At 36.1% G+C, this 14696-nt stretch overlaps 1 protein-coding gene across 1 annotated transcript in view; it reads right to left on the reverse strand.

Moving 5' to 3' along the window:
* Nucleotides 1-9787, reverse strand: part of drd2l (dopamine receptor D2 like) — a 31840-nt gene extending 22053 nt beyond the window's left edge. The window contains exon 1 of the mRNA XM_036216047.1: nucleotides 8726-9787. The gene's annotated coding sequence lies outside the window, so the exon portion shown is untranslated. The remainder of the gene's footprint in view (nucleotides 1-8725) is intronic.
* Between the last annotated feature and the right edge of the window lie 4909 nt (nucleotides 9788-14696).

Raw genomic sequence — 14696 nt, forward strand, 5'->3', positions numbered from 1 at the left:
GGTGCTCTAATGTGCTAACAGCCCATAACACCTGTTTGTGGGTGTGATGAGGTCGTCTAGAAGTGAAGCGGAAAGAATGGATTATCCACATCCAAGCAAAAGTACATAATCTTTAAAGAAACCCATGTTGGTTGGAAAATTCAGAGACTCTGAGGGTTTTTTTGGTTTTGAGTTTATGGTTTTTCTACTGAATCAAATACATGCAAAAGAAAAAGTCCAAAATTCATTTTCAGTTTTTTCTCTGCTGTGGAAATAAATGACACAGAAAAAAAATGGTTTTGTGTGTTTATTTAAGTATGCAAGGTGCATAAAAACCTGCTTCCCCTCAAGCAACAGCAATATCTCCACCCGAGTGCTGGCTCTCCATCTGTGCCGGAGAGATATCAAGGCTGGACTCCACAAGAATACACAGCCTAACATGTCAGGGAGTTAGAGGAAAACAGATGCGATTGGTCAATTAACCTCAACCAGAGGTTATGTTTCTGTTATCTTCGGTGTGAGCGTATCAAAGTGTGACAACGTCATAAGATTATTAAACGCTTCCCTCTATCAAAGCTCAGAGCAGTTGCTGCTCCACATCATTGACTGTGGAGCAGGCATGGATTCCACTCGGTTAGATATTGACTTGAATGGATGAAGAGTCAGTAGGGAACACCACAGAGACTTTGTTTCAGAGTAGAAAGAAGCCAGAATGATTATTAGAGTGGAGGCGGCAGTGATTGCACGACTGGGACGAGAGATCACATAAAACTGCTTCTGGAAGATTTTGAAAAGTACAAAATAATTGTTCTATAACAAAAACTATTGATATAAAAAAATATATATATATATTTGTTGTCTTTGCTCTTTATATTTATATTCCAATAAGGCTGTCATAATACATGCACTTGTGATGTACATTGCTGCATTGCCCGCATATATTTTAAGTCCGTCCAAGGCTGGATTTTGTTGTTGGCCGCACGTATTTAAAGATAAACTTAAAGTCCCATTAGCTGTCACGCTCCTAAGTGTGTGAAATGTGTTCTCCGCATTTGATCCATCCCCTGGGGGAACGGTGAGCTGCAGAGACACTGGCTCTCAAGAAACGTTTGGTGATTTAACCCTAATCCTAACCTTAACCCTTCCTCTCTGTCCATGTAGCCAAAGAAAAAGTTCAGCTGTGGCCGCACAAACATTTTGTACAAATATTCACAAACAAATTCATGACTGAACATGCAAATAGTCCCTTTTTTTCCCAATAAATGAGTTTAATTTTCACTTATCGTCTTTATTGGGGAATAATCATTTGAGAAATGTTTAAAAAATGTTTGAGATATTTTTCTTTAAAAATGATAAGTGATGATTATATTGTTCATTTTGTCACTTCAAAGGCCTGTATAAAAAAAAATGACAGTATATGAGAACTGGACTGAGAGACCCCGCCCCCCTGGCATTCCAAAACAGGAAGTACCCGCCGGCTCTAGAGAACCCAAAAGCCTTCTTTAGAGAAATATACAGCTATTACTCAGTGATTATTTTTGTCAGAATATTTATTCAATTCAACGAATTTTAATGATATAGCCCAATATCACAAAACGGGCTTAACACTATTAATTGTTCAAAAACATAAAATCCCTCATAACAACGAAACAGCTAATTGCTAAACTAAACTAAACAGACTCCTCGGTAAGGAAAAACTATTGCAAAAAAAAACTGATTCCAGGGAAAAATATGAAGAAACCTCAGGGAAGTTCACGGGAATGAGGGATCCTCTCCCAGGACAGACAGGCGATGTATCAGGACAAGTAAAGAAGAATCAGCTTATCTAACTCTACAACCACATGTTTGAATAGTGTACCAGATGGGCTTCATCCCGATGGAACTGGGGTGCAGCTGGGGGCACGAGACGAGCCAGAGGCGAGGTCCACGGCCACAGGCAGAAGTACAGACGAGCCATTCTTGCTCTGCTACCTTTCATCAACATGTTATTGCTAGTACCATTTTATTTCATACTGTTTTCAGATTCCTGCCCAACTTTCAAAACGTTTGACTGCCAGTTTCTACCAACTTAACTGATCAAGTCTAATCACTGCGTACTGGCAAAGGTTGGCTCCAACATGGCAGTGTATGTTTCCAAAAAAAATGGCAATTAAATTAACTTAAGTCAAGTTCTCATAAATAGTTATTAAAAAAAAAACAAAAAAAAAACAACAAGTTTTTACTTGCTGTGAAAACAAATTTCATTTTCCCCAATTCAGACTCATGTAAGTTCCCTCCCAAACACCTGAAATATAGCATTCCTAGCAGAAGAAGAAATTCATAAATGAACTGGAGCACATCAAAGGCAGAGATGCCCCAAAGACAGACAGCCAGACAAGGAAAAAGCTATTAGCTAACAACAGACTGTAGCAGCTGCAGTCGGTAACAAGAAAAAGGGAAAATGAGCTTTTCCAACAGAACTGGCTCATCCTCAGCCGAGAGCGGCTCAATTTAAAACTCAAATATTTCGTTTTGTTTAAAGAAGAAAGAAAAAAACTCAAATGTGGATCAAATATCTGTTTGGGGGCTACTTGTATTTTCCGTAAACTATTTCAACAGGAGCCTCTGAATAAATCAACCCAACAGTCATTTCTGATTTGCATTGTGAAAACGGCTGACAGAGACTGTCGATGGGGAACCATGTCTGGCCCCCCGCTGCGTTTAGCCGTGTTAGCTACCACAAAGGCGGCACATGAAAGTAGCAGACGACAAGATCCTGCGACGGAAAAACTGAGATCAAAGTTTTAAACACTGCAGCGCTGCTAAGACTGATCTGTCACTGTCAGAACAGTGACCCGAGAGCCTGTTTTGTGCAGAAACAAGACGGCAAAAAGGATTCTTTTTAAATTTCACACGCACTCTGACTTTTCACAGTAACAACTTTAACACAGAAATCTCTATTTGACTCAAAAGTATGATGACTCTTTTGATAGCTTACTTTGGTGTTTGATCTTTCCTGTTAAGAAAGATATTTGGTCTGATGCAAAGATTTGAAAGTCTCGAGACACGATCCCGTGATGTAACTCTGTCTTCATAGACAACATTCACCGTCACAATCACACAATTATCTGGCTATACATCTCTACTGGAGGTCTTTTAAAAACTGATTTTTTATAATTGAAAAAATAGAGGAAAACGGGGTTGAGTTAAGCCAGGTAAAATTCTCACATCCATACCACTTTAAATAGGGCTTGGGAGAATCTGTCAATCAAATATTTTTAACGCTAGACTTAGAGGCCAGCAAACACATACTTTTATTGAGGCATCTGATTGGCCAGTTTATGACTAGTCAATAAAAATGATTAAAAAAAACATTAAAAATATAATATATTAGCAAAATGTTCTGACAAATATGCTGTTTATTTCTCAACAGAATTTTACGGCATTTTGTATTCTTGGAGTACTTCCTGTTTGGAAAGTGAAAGGGAAGAGAGGGAAACAATCTATATACTAACCCAAATGCCAACTCCAACCATAAGTGTCACTGTTTATTATTAAATATTCACGCTTCAGCTTAAACGTTTTTCCAGAACTTTATCCCCGTAAGATGACAAGTTCCAGCCCACAAGGCGCAGGCAGAAAAACAAACTTCACAGAACCTGTCCATACTACTTTGTTTTTCAGTTTTTCACCCTAACAATTATTTTTCAAAACACCCAGTGGCTAATCTCTGACTTAAAGTGGGGCTGCCTCAAAGAACTGCAGCCTTTTTTTTTTTTAAATGCAAAAACAGGCAAACAGTTCTTCAAATTTTCTGACAGGGTGTCATGCAAAGCTTTAGGGTTTTGCAGAATAAACAAAATAACTTAACAAGCCTTATCTGCATCTCCCACAGAGCTGAATTATGTTGCTTGGAAACACTGAATAAATCCCAAACTCCTGAAACTTTTGCTTTTTTATGGGTTTGTTTGGGTCTCCCCTAAATCCACTTTTACCTCCCCTGCTTTCTGTCTTCCTTTCAAAACTTGGATATTTTTCCATAAATTTTCCCTCAGTTTTAAAGCTTGTAAAGTTTGTTTAAATGTTGCCTTTAAAGATGTGGAAAATTTGTTTTCTTTCACGTAAATGTCAAACTGCAGATGTAAACAAGAATTGTTTTATTGAAAAAAGGTTACATTTCTAAAAGATACCTTTTGATATGCAGGATAAACTGTTTGATGCTTAAGGCTAAAAGAAATGGTTTCTTTCAAAGTAACATTTATATTCCTTACAGATAAATTATAACACAAGTATTTCAATGTGCGAGCATAAAAACATATTGATTTAGTGAGATGTTTTTCTTAATGCCAGATTTTATGAGCTTGAAGTCTCAGAGAGGAAACATTTAGGACAAAAACGTCCCAGATTAACAATAAATGTTGAAAAATTCTGACATTTGGGAAATATTTTTCATGAAGAGTAATATTAAAAGTTTGGGAAATGTTTATGTTGAAAATAGCCCAAAAAAATTACAAAATACCTTATTTAATAGTTTAAAAAGACACATTCTTTGCTGCATTGACTATTAAAATCTTGCAGTTTTGGGAGTGATGCTCAAATAAAACCTTGAGCTCCTTTGAATCTTTTCAAGTCATTAATGTCGCATAAAAGCCAGTTAAACAAGATTTTTCTTCCATTTTATGTTGCTTAAATTCCCCCGTTAAACATTTCTTTGCACATTAGTCAAATGCCATTTTTTCTACCCCAAGTTTCTAAGGTTTCTTTGAATTTTTATCAATGAAACCCAATAAAGAATTTGTGAAATAACAGGAAATACTCTCCTCTGAAGGTTATTCTTTATTCTTTTCATTAAGGTCACATTTAAGGAGGATTTACTTCAATAAACTACAAGTTAAAAAAGAAAATTCAAACTTGCTTTAGAAAATTGCAGCAATTCTTATAAAACTGTTTTAATCACCTTCCTTCACCTCCGTCACTCCACTTCACTGCGATTGTCTAATTATATAAGAAACCTGCTGGAGAAAAAAGGCTCCATACTTCATCATCTCATATCTATGTGAAAATCAGTTTTAGTCTTGTGAAAGTAGTTATTTATATTTTATAAAATAAGTTTAAACTCCAAAAAGTTGTTAAAAATTTAGTAGAAAGTTAATTTTTTTTGAAGATCAACTCTTTTCTGAAACTTTCAAGTGAAAAAAGTTTCTTAAAATGTTGAAATATTCCTTTTTCTAGTTTTAATGACCAAGATTTTAAACAGAAACACCCAAACTTTTAAGCCCGAATCTATTAAACATCAGTGCAGGAATTCTGTCAGGTTTCAGCTTTGGTCTGAAGCTCAATTCAGCACCGCAATCTGAAACGTACGTTTTTACGAGGGAGGCTGGTGATTATAGAGCCACAAAGGATAAAAAACAAGGCTTTCACATCACTCACGAGAAGCCTTTTACTAGAAAAAAAATATTTACAACTACTTAGCTGAGTACAATGCAAAAAAAAAAAACTGTAAACTGGACAAACTGAAAATTATTCGATGCTTGCAAAGGTTTAAAACTTTCTTACACATTGAGTATATTTTACCATGTTTTAACTCATCTTTACTCTACACTTTTCCAAGCTTTTCTAAAAATCTGTTTTTCTTTTGTCTAATTAGAAGCTAGTAGTTATAAGGAAAATCATTACTAAATTTGAGTAAAAATCCTTTTGCTCCATACTGCAAAAATTTCAAAAATTTGATTTAACCCTTCAACACCTGAGGCGTCGTCAGTGACGCTCAAACACAAAATCTTTAAAATCCCCCATGAAAGTTCCCAGTAGTGTTTTAATTAGGATTATGAAATGTTTACATTGATCGTGTTAACAATTAAAAAATGTAAGTCAAAGAACATAAACACTGGAGCTCCAGTGTTAAAGGGTTAATGTTATTTTAAACTTCAATTAATGTTTTCAAGATAGATTGACATTCATTTTTGGAGGCAACATTTTTGATTTATGTTTTAAGAATAAGTGTTATTTTTATTTTATGAGGATTTATTAAGATGAGACAATTAGCACTTAGATTAAATTGACATTTTGTTCTAAAATTAGTAATTTCCACCTAATACACTATTTTTTTTTTGTCATTTTAATCAAAATTAACTATCATTAGTGTTAAAAAAAATACTTTTTTGGGCTGTGTAACATTCGATTTTAAGTAATTCTAACAGTTTAGCTTGTTTTTTCCTTCTTGAATGCTTGTGTGGACCTCTTTGTTTCTAAATTTTGTTATATATTTCTTTTTAAGTAAAAATGACTTTCCACAGAGACAGAAAATTAGACTATCAGTACTTTCTAGAAGTTTCTTCATAATACAAATGTTCTTTTGCTATTTTCTGGGTTACCTCTTCCTGAAGTTTATAATTTGTGCTCTAAAAGTTTCAGGAAGCAAAAAGAATTGTTGACACTTTATTCTCAAAGAACCCTCAGCTGCATCTGCAAGGACAGCAGCATCATTTAGACAAGATCAAAAGAATATTCCTTTATTAAGTATTGATGATTAACAAGTTTTCCAGACGCTCTCTAGAAGGAGACACTTGTGTCATCAGTTTTTCAAGTGTGTGCGATGTAAACCTGCACAAAAGGAGCAGGGTGACACACGCACAGACTCTAAGAAGCGATAAAAGTGAGAAAAATCTCTGAAAAATGTGCTGCTAATGCGTTATCAGTATCGTGGAGTTGTAGTGGAGGCTTCGGCCTCATCACGTTATCTGAGCATGTTTAATTCATGAAAACACAATGCAGCATCGCTGCTTTTTAGGGACAGAGTCCTCCAAGGATGCGTTTATTATGAATGCGACTAGAACATACATTGGAAGACCAGAACCTGAGAAGAAACGACTGTTTTAAACAAGCCTTGAAGAAAAAAAATTTGATTTTTTGCCATTATACTTTTCAGATTTACAACATATTAAAACATTCTTTGCACATTTCCTCTTCTGGACTCTGATTAGCTACAGAAAATAAGCCCTGGATTTGTTTCTTGTTATTTTTTATGATGTTTTATATCATTTTTTTGGATTATGATGTTGAATTTAAGTTTTAAAGCAAAGTCAAAACTGAGCATGGGACTTCATCCTTGCAGTCCGCTGCTCTTCACAACACAACTCTTATCTTATCGCGCCATCCAGTCCGTTCCGTACGCATTTGACAGGTCCATTACATTCTTGGCCTTGTCTGCCCCCAATTCTATTGAAAAAAAGGGATTATGGGTATTAAAAAAAAAGAGCCTTTTTTTTTTAAATATAGCCCTCTTTTGTTGCTTTTTCTTTAAGCGATAACTGAGCTGGTGTTCAATAAATCTTTCATTTCTTTATACTTTAGAGGCAAGAATGATTGATGTTCAGCTGCAGTGTAATCAGCTCTTTGTTAAGACCATGCAGGGCAAAAACAAAAAAACAAACAAACCATGCTGTTTTTCTTGGCACTCCTTGAAACATCAGTTCTGATTTTAACGGAGCAAAAATGCCCAAAATGTACAGTTTTGACTTGTAAATCTCTTCATTTTTCATCAAACTGTAAATTTAGGAAGCAGTATTTCAGAAAAACACTTAATAATGTATTTTTCCCCTTTGCACATCATTATAAAATGAATATGGTAATGCAGACACTAATAAAGTCATGAAACCGACAGGCTGCTCATTAACACAACTACAGGTGAGACATACTATGGGTGTTAGCTTATAAAATAGTGTAGTAATTACTCATCCCAACAATTAATTAACAAGCAAAAGATTCATTTCAAACTTGGAGATGTCAGCTCTGAGACACTGTTCCCCAATCAGCCAAAAACATCCATTATTTAAAATTTGGCATCCCTGCTATCATTTATTTAAAGTGAGTCACAGCAGCTTTTGGAAGTCAATCTGAAACGACGTGCGCCTGATGCTTTAGAGGAGGAAACAGACATTCACACTTGGACTGCTCAGGAACATGTGTTGAGGTGATGAGATAACCTTGCAACAATTGTTTCTGTTTGCCATTAAGGAATGTGATAATTAAAAAAAAGAAAGAAAATGTAAAACAAATCAAAATGAAGCCCAGATGGTTCACACATAGGAGGTGGCAATAAAAAAACAGATTTAGGTGCGATTTTCACACCTGTTCGTGTGCCCCACAGCCATCTCATTATATACCGGGAATTATTCAGCAGTGAGCTTTACTGTTATTAAATAAAAACAAAAAATACAATCGACCGTAGCATCATTTTTATTTACTAGAAATCTTCTAGAAGCAGAAAATGTGCCAAATAAAGCATAATTAAATAATGCAGAAACATAATAAAAATGGGTGATTAATGTCATAATCAGGACAATTCAGATTATTTTTTTAAACTGTGGCAGCTGGACTCTCATAATCAAACTGTCCAACTTTAGTTCTCATTAATAGCATCTTTTTTTGCCAACATATAACACAAAAATAACTTTATTTTTAGAATTTGCAGCCTAAATTATGGTTTTAATTACCATCCAGTTCTTAAAACCATCGTTAGAAAGATATATGTATCAAAAGTGCAACATTTTAAAATATTATTGAATACAATGAAACAATCACAGATCAGAACGTTTTTTTTTTAAATAATAATCTGTTGATTGAATCTTGTCTTCACTCTGAAGAGCAAACATCCATGCAGATAAAGTTTCCCAAACTCTAATTGAACAAAAGTTTTACAAGGAACATTTTTTAAAATGAGCCACAAATGCACAATAAAAATCAAATCTCTTCCTTAACTTACTGTTCTTCTGTCTTGATGTTTCGCTCAGAGATGTGCGGGCTGGCGGTGAGGCTGCAGCTCCCGTCAGCAGGTTCCATCCATCTCTCCCACTCTGACCCCGACTCGGTCTGGAGAAAGGATCATCCGCTCCAACTGAGAGCGCTTTCCTCCCTCAGTGTGTCGCTGCCAGATTCAGCTCGGCGGGAGCGTGGCAGAAGAAAGAGGAGAGGAGGAGAGAGGGAGCGTGATGCCGTTTCATTTGTTGGTGTGTGAACGAGCAGCTCTGACTGCAGACGTACTGTTGGCTGAGGGGGATGATAAGAAGGTGGAGTCAAGAATATTTTAGTTTTTGTCAAATTATATAACATGGTGAAGAGGAAACAAAAATATTGGATGTCAAGGGCGAGTTACATGTTAGCCTTCAGCACGCTTTGAATGTGAGGTGAGTGAAGCTGCAAACCGAAGAAGCAGATATATTGCCTCACCTTTCATTTGTAGCAGCTCACAGGAGGTAATGAGGGGAGCTTAGTGGAAGGATAAAGCAGTCACAGACTGAAAAAAAATAAAGTCCTGCCACTTTCATTTGACAGTCTAAAAAAAAAAAAAAAAACTGTAGAAACTAGTGGAGGAAAAATCAAGTAAACTTCAATTAATTCTCTCCGAAATGATGCAAAATGTATTTTTTATTTAAACAAATAGGAAAAAAAAACACATTAGTAGATGACCTCCTATGCCTCCTTTCCACTGAGTGATCCAGACCGAACCGGTGTGGTATTTTGAGCGTTTCCATTATAAAATGGACCCATTAGGCCGGACCGATTCGTACTATTTTTGGTCCCCAGTTGGTTGTAGGTCTATTGAATAATGGAATGGACCAGTTAGAGCAGAGCTACTGTCGTCACATGATCAAACTGACTGGCAGAAATGTTTTACGTCAACAGCAAGCACCCCACCAGCGGTGTTCCTGACTCAAGGTCCAGACCGAAAGGTTTGTCATCTTTTCTGCTGCATTATTCTTCCCCTCCTGAAATATTCTTGAAAAGAATAATACTTCTATGCATTCAGTACACCTTGTGGAGATCCAACACTTGAATTGCAAGGACCATTCTAAACCGGTCCGGTGTTTCTAACATATTCTTGTAGTCTTTTTCTCACTATGTAGGATATGTATATATAAAAATTAAGATTAAAATGTATTTTCTGAGTATTTCTTTATTCAAATCGAATAATCTTGTAGCTGTGTTATAGGTGCTACAGTCGGCGGGCCATAAGCTCCCTGCTTCGCTCCATTCTGATGCATCCACTTGCAGACAAATAGATCCATGAAGGTCTTTGTTTTCATCCTCTAAGCTGGCATCTGGATCAAAGCTGTACGGCTGGACAGCTCCCGTTGTTGCACCGCTAATATTAGGCTTGGGTTGTGAGGGGCTGTAAGCTGGTAGGAGACAAAGTATGTAAACAAAGGGATGATGGGAATTCAGTCCTGCCCACAACTCTTAGGCAAACTCCTGCTGCTATGGAGAGCTATGTCCTAGAAATTGACTTTTTTATTTTTTTTATTTCTATGGCATAATCATAATTAAAAGACCACTGGAAACATTTTTAAAGTACACCAAAATATGACTGGAGTGGGACTTTAAGATGAACATTTAATAAACATCTGTAAACAATTCTAAAGCCATGGTTTTAAAAAAAATAAAAAATAAAAAAAGAGAAACATTTAACAACCCAGCCGGGCCCATAAGTGCAAAAGATGTCAGTGATGCCCACAGACTCATCTGGGTTTCCAGGGAAGTCTTTCACTTCAGTTTGGCTCATGAGTGCAACCTGTGGGACAAGAGATGCTTTTAGGCTTTCAATTTATTTTACGCAGCTTTTAATGTTTACGGCTAAACGGCGAGAAAACAAATCTGCACGTAGGTGTGTGTGTTTAGAGTTTTATTGATTTTAAATCCTGACAGATGTGATTGGTTAACGAGGAATGAGGGTTGTTGGAAGCAGGACAATTTACTGAGGAGTTGACATTTCTCAGACACCAGTCAAACTGCATTTATCTTCCAATAGAACTACCATTCGTTTTACTAATAGGAAATATATTTTCATAATTTTTAGCTCAACTATAATTCAATGTCAAGTCTGTTTTGCATTTGTTGCTGCTTTTAAAACACATTTGTCCAGCAGCTAATGTCTGACATCTGTTCCAAAAACCTTAATGATTTTTTTGGAAAATTGCATAGAGTCTATGCAGTTTAAAAGTTGGAACGACAGTTGGAAAAAGGGATTTAACTTTTGCATCTGGGGTCACAAATGTGTTTTTAAGGTTTCTGTTTTTGTTGAGTTTACCTATAAAACAATAAAATGAACTTAATTCGGAATTTTAATTAAATATCCAGTTAAATCGTCCTTTTTTTTTTAGCAAGCATCTACTGTTCACCAATGATACAAAGCGACAGTTTTAATTAATGATGGCATTTATCCAAAATCTGTCACATCAAGACAAATCCACTAGGACTAATCGACCAATTCCAAACTGCTCTCCAATGCCTATTTTCCTCCTTTACTGGAGCATTCCTGCTAATCTTCAGCAGATGCTTGGTTGTTATGACAACGTCTCTTTTTTCTAACTAAAAGGTTAAAATTCTGCATTCATACAGTTCATCTATCAGACAAATGTCTCATAAAAAAAGCTCCTGTAGGTTTATCCTTCTGCTGCTTCTTCGGCGACTTATTCATATTTTGCTTCCCGCCCTTCCGACCCAATTTACTCAAAGTCATTCTCAGCAGCCTGGAAATAATTAAAGGTTCTCAGTGTGATTTACTGTGTTAACAGCAGAGGTCAACTTTTACTCCAACACTACCTTAACTCAGGAGCAGCTGAGAATCGCAGGTACCTTAATTATAAAAATTTATGGCGTGCAGCAGAAAACATATAAATTACAGCTTCCTTATCGATTCCTATTCTCTTGACAGATTCATTTGGCGTTCACAAAACAAGTCATTTTTCTGTCGTAAAGTTAATGCTTTTGACTTTTTATAAGCAGATTTTATTATTAGCACAAAATCAGGCGAATGTCAATCTTGAATCTTGAATTAATCGCGCTTAGGCATCCTGCTGTGCAGATATGAGATCAGTGTAATAAAACTCGCGTCTAAAATAAATTTGAACTTTTTTTTCACATTTAATGTGAGCCGTCTGCTATGAAAAATCCAAAGAGGAAACCAACCAGGGCTGCACTGTGGCGCAGTGGTTAGCGCTCTAGTCTCACAGCGAGAAGGCCCCGGTTCAAATCCCAGCTGGGACCTTTCTGTGTGGAGTTTGCATGTTCTCCCCGTGCATGCGTGGGTTTTCACCGGGGACTCCGGCTTCCTCCCACCGTCCAAAAACATGCTTCATAGGTTAATTGGTGACTCTAAATTGCCCCTAGGTGTGAATGTGAGAGTGAATGTGTGTGTGATTGAGGCCCTGTGACAGACTGGCGACCTGTCCAGGGTGTACCCCGCCTTCGCCCATCAGTAGCCGGGATAGGCTCCAGCACCCCCGCGACCCCGAAAGGGAAGAAGCGGTCAAGAAAATGGATGGATGAATGGAAACCAACCATTATTTTTTTTGGGATGGGGATTGACATGAATTTTCCACAATATTATCTAAAAATTGAGGAAACTGCGGGTTTCCACGAGGCCCCATGAGGCAGACAGTTCAGAGAAGAGAGACACGCTTCCCAGCTGTGACTAACCGACCTGAAATCCAGCTGGATCAAACTTCTCCCCAAAAAGTTGTTTTATTGTGTTTCACAAGTATAATAAAGAAAGTTTATGAGAAAAAAAAGGAAAAATCTGAAAAAAAAAACAAAAATGAAAAACAGAATTCCAGGGAAAATCTAAAATAGACAGCAGTGCTCTTAGGAGAGAAATGATTGCTTTTTGGGGGGGGGCTGGTGTGACTTTAGCCTTGATCTTTTATCATTTTCAATCAAAAACATGTTGGAAAAAATGTTATTCTTCTTGTTTTTATAAAATTACGACAAACTTTTTGTCTATGTTGTAAAAACACTTTGCTAAACATTTTTGGGTTTTCCACAGCAAAATGAAACACATTTTTCCACAAAGTATTTTCTGGTTTTGCATAATTATATGTCTAGTGTGTGAATATAACATAGAAAAATGACTAAATAAAGGTAGTGTCACATTGGAGAGGTTTTGCTGATTAAAATGATACCAAATAAGCAATCATGTAGTCTTTCAAATTGAAAAAAAGATGTAAATTCAAAAGCAGACAAAAACAGAGTTTAATTAAGAATTTATTAAAACTGGATTTCTGAATATTTCTTCATTCAAATTGTGATTTAGGAACAGACAAAAAATGAGGTTTGAAAAGCTTGTAGTTGGGATGTAAAAACTACAGTCGATGGACCGTGAACTTCCTCCATTCTGATGATTCCACTTGCAGACAAACGGATCCACGTTTCCGTTGTTCGAGCTGGCATCTGAAACAAAACTGCACATCTGGAATGCTCTAATATTGCTCGCCACATTTGTTGCAATTCTAAAGTTAGCTTAGGTTTGTGAGGGGCTGTAAGCTATCAGGAGTGTAAACAAAGGGATGATGGGACATGGTTGCTGGCTTACTCCTTGGTAACAGTCCGGCCCAAAACTCTGCAGAAACTATTTTTTTTTTTATTTAATTTAGCCTAAGGACATCATTATCATAATTTTAAAATAGATCAAAAGATGATCTGAGTGAGACTTTAAGTAAGAGAGATGCTGAAGCAAGAAGGAACTGACCAGCATAAATATAAGCAAATGTATTCATGAAAACAATATGGAGTCTCCACACTGTTGGTCTGAGATGAAGATTGAGGTCATGCATGGAAAACTGGCACAGCTGAGGTTACATAAATACTTCAACAGCTCATTAACAACCACATTTACATAAGAAGTTTTTGAATTTGTATCCTTTACTACTCAAAAGCAAACAAAAATGGATCATCTCTGACCAGCTGCAACACTCAAATTAAAAATTAATCAATCATAATTAACTTCTTCATGAAAGAGGTTTTCCTCTGGAGGGTCCTCCCAGACAGAATAACCAAACCTGAAGTTTAGAGTTATGCTTACGTTATTTAAGCTTAGTACACACATACAAAAATCTGTTTATGGAAGTTCTGGAATTTGATCAACAAAATTGCTGATTTTAAGCAGCGCAAACATTCATCAGGCAAACTGCATCACTACAGGTTTTTTTTAAAGGTTGTTTAACAGGTTCAAAATCGTAACTTTTTACCTTCAAAAATAACTAGATTGGTAGTTCAAGAAAATAAAAGATCTTCCCAACATATATGTAGATATTTAAAATGTAGAAAGGTTTGTCTACTTAAACTTTAGGTAAAAAAAGGCAAGTGAATACTACAGTGCATAGTCATATTACCAACAAATATGCTAAAGTTGTGACTATAACCAGTCTTTGTTTTAATCTTTTGCTTTTCAAAAATGTAACTCAGAGATGCCCATCACAAAAATTAATACTGAATCTTAAAGAGTAAAGTGAGTTCTTTGGTTTTTTGTTTGTTTTAATGCTGGATAAGGCAACAGCCCATACTACTATCCTCCCTCCACTGTGGTCTGGGGTTTGTGGCCAGAAGATCTCAACAGTTTTGTACGGATCTGTCTCAACTTTTTTTTCAAAATAATGGATCTTCTTATAAAATAATACAACTGTGTTACCTTCTCAGAACAAAAAAGAATAATTACTATGTTGAAATTAAGTAATTAGACTTAAAAACATCAGTTAAAAACTTAAAAAAGGCTTCTTTGTACAGGCTTTTTCAGAAGGAAAGCTTGACCTGTGAATTCGCTATCACGTAAAAACATTTTTGAAAGATTTTTTTTCTTTGACTCGATTCCTGGAAAATAGTGTATTCGTGTTATTTCAGATGCTTTCTCTGTGCATTTGTAACACACATAGAGGCATTCTGAACTTCAGGGAGTTTTAAGA

This window comes from Oryzias melastigma, linkage group LG16, assembly GCF_002922805.2.
Source record: "Oryzias melastigma strain HK-1 linkage group LG16, ASM292280v2, whole genome shotgun sequence".
Lineage (NCBI taxonomy): Eukaryota > Metazoa > Chordata > Actinopteri > Beloniformes > Adrianichthyidae > Oryzias > Oryzias melastigma.